Below are 2,832 nucleotides of genomic sequence, written 5' to 3' on the forward strand. Positions count from 1 at the left end.
AGCGAGGGCTTTAGGTTCAGCAAACCCGGTTTTGGCCCGCGTACGCATGTGATGGAGATTGGTGGGTGGTTGCACTGGCACGGCGCGTGGCGGGAGCGCAGGAGCAATGGGCGAACACGCGGGTGTTACGTGCATGTGAATGGGAGGGGCTGGGAGAGGGTGCATGCAGCGGCGGGGAGCCGGGGGAGTGGGATGTGCATGCGCATGGGATGGTGGATTCGGGGAATCTCGGGTTGCTGCATGGGGGGGGGGGGGGGCGAAGCGGGCGGGGTGGGGCACACCGATTGGGTGGGCTGATCTGCGGGCGCAGGCAGGTGCGGGAGTGGGCGCGGATTGGGGGAGAGGATCCTAAGGACCCGGCACGTGGGCGTGGGGATCGAGGCGAGGGGGATCCTGAGGAGGGCACGAGCGGATGCGGATTGGAGGGAACGATGATGCAAGGTTCGAGGAAGATTTGTGGCCCGAGATCTTCTGCGACCGGGCGACGGGCGGGCTGCGGTCTGTCGGGAGTAGGACGGTAGGGAAAAACGGATTCGTCAAACGTGACGTGACGGGAAATTATCACCATGCGAGTGTCTAAGTCCAGACACCGATAGCCCTTTGTGTTCCAAGGGATACCCGAGGAAGACCCAACGAGAAGAGCGAGGGGCAAGTTTGTGGGGGCTAGTGGCGATGGTGTTAGGGAAACAAAGACATCCAAAAACGCGCATGTGATCGTACGTGGGGTGTTTGCCGAGGAGACGGAAGTAAGGAGTCTCGGATGCAATGGCAGTGGAGGGTCGTCGGTTGAGAATGTAGGTTGCGGTGTGGAGGGCCTCAACCCAGAAGGCGGGGGGTAGTGTGGCATGTATGAGAAGGACTTGAAGTATGTCATTGGTCGTACGGAGTAGGTGTTCGGCTTTCCCATTTTGCGGCGAGGTATAAGGGCATGAGAGGCGAAGGGAGGAACCATAGCGGGAGAAGAGGTCGCGTAGGGAAGTGGTGAGGAATTCGCCGCCATTGTCGCATTGCATGCACTGGATGGGAACATGAAATTGCGTGAGGACGTACGCGTGAAAATGATGGATTACTTCTACATGGTATCAGAGTAAGAGGTCTCGAGTTCAAGACCTGGCTGGCGCAATTAAAATTGCAACCCACTTTTGGTCCACGTTTAGGTCTGAGGGAGCCACGCGTGAGGGGGAGTGTTGACGTATAATGTGCTGCCTAGTATCTTTCATCAGATCGGTCTTTTGGTTGCATTGGCTAGAGCATGCACTTCTACATGGGAGCCGTGCCCACGGCCACGACCGCGCCCGTGGCCACGCTCGCGACCGCCGGTGTCGCAATCGGTGGCGGGAGGGGTGGTGTCGCCTTTGCCCCTGTCGGTGGAGGTGCCCGAGGATCCCGAGGACCCCAAGCCGGATCCGATGGTGAGGGCGGTGGTGGTGGCCTCCGGGAGGGCGTCGAGGTGAGCGCGCTCATTGGTGGAGATTTGCTCCATCAGCAGCCGAGAGCGCGCCTGCACGAACGTCGGGAAGGGTGTCTGCATGGGGAGCAGTGTCACCATGATCTGAAACTTGCGGTTGAGGCTGCAGATGAGCTGAAGGGTCAACGTACGGTCGGTGATGCGCTCGTCGACGTTGCCGAGGTCCGTTGCGAGGGACTTGAGACGCCGACAGTACTCGGCAATGGAGAGGTCCCCCTGGACCAGATTGCGGAATTTCACGCCGAGGATCACCGCGTGACCAGCTTGATTGTCGCGGAAGAGAAAATGCATTTGCTGCCAAATGTCGAAGGCGGTGCTATTCGGCGGGGCGACCACGTCCAGGAGTTCATCGGCAACGATGCCGTGGAACCAGAGGATGATGATTAGGTCATCGTTTCGCCACATGGCGCTTTAGAGAAGTGGCTCGGTGGCCACATCGAGATGGTGATGCACTGGATACTTGCAACAAACGACGTAAAAGATCTGGCACCATTTGGAGTAGTTACCCGATTCGAGTTCGAGCCGGTGGTGGGAGAAGTGGTTGATGGAGGGTGGCAGGCCAATCGCAGCGGTGGAGGAGCCGACGTCGGGCGCGTCGGGACGGAGGGCCAGGGCGCTGCTGGAACCGCCGGGCGCGAGCTGTTGAACGGGGACGCTCCCCGCCGTTCGGAGAGCAGCCGCGGTGGGCTGCACGGGTGGCGCGGACGCCGGGGCCGAGGAAGTAGGGGCGGCCTCGGGCACGGCCTGTTTGCTACGGAGGACATCATGTGCGAGGGGAGCCGCGCGGGGCGCGGTCGGTCGAGAAGGGGTCGCCAGGGACACAGGCGGAGGAGCTGTGGCTAGAGGGAAGAGGGCGAAGGGGTTGCTCGCCGGCGTGTCGAGGTCGCCGCCGGAGCGCGTGCGGCTAAGGAATCGATGCATGGCGGAAGCGAGGGGATAGGATTGGATGAGCGTCTGATACCAAGCTAGGTTTAGTAACTCTCACACTCTGTATTCCTTGGCCTCGAGGGCTTATATGGTGTTGCAAATGAGAAGTACAGAGGGGGAGGGAGAGAGTACAATGGCAGCCCTGTATGGCAGGGCGTGCGGGGCGCAGCAGGCGCATGACCTACTCTAGTCAGTTGGAGACGTGGGGGAGTGGAAGAGGAGGCCGTTAGACTAGCCACAATGGGTAGTAACATAGAGCAGTAATATGTTCATGTTACTATATCTATAGTGGGGAGTAACATATGTGTGGTAAAATGCAATACTTTATTTATTATGCTATAGACTTATCTTGTTTTGATATAACTCATACTAGTAGTAACTAGCTATGTTACTACATGGCTCTCTTTCTTTATTTATTGCTTGTCACATCATCTATT

At 58.6% G+C, this 2,832-nt stretch overlaps 1 pseudogene; it reads right to left on the bottom strand.

Annotated features, from left to right (window-relative positions):
• Positions 1-1,219: 1,219 nt before the first annotated feature.
• LOC147974012 (uncharacterized) lies at positions 1,220-2,389 on the bottom strand (annotated as a pseudogene).
• Positions 2,390-2,832: the final 443 nt, after the last annotated feature.

This window comes from Triticum urartu, chromosome 5A (assembly GCF_056163025.1).
Source record: "Triticum urartu cultivar PI428250 chromosome 5A, HENAU_Tu73, whole genome shotgun sequence".
Classification (NCBI taxonomy): domain Eukaryota; kingdom Viridiplantae; phylum Streptophyta; class Magnoliopsida; order Poales; family Poaceae; genus Triticum; species Triticum urartu.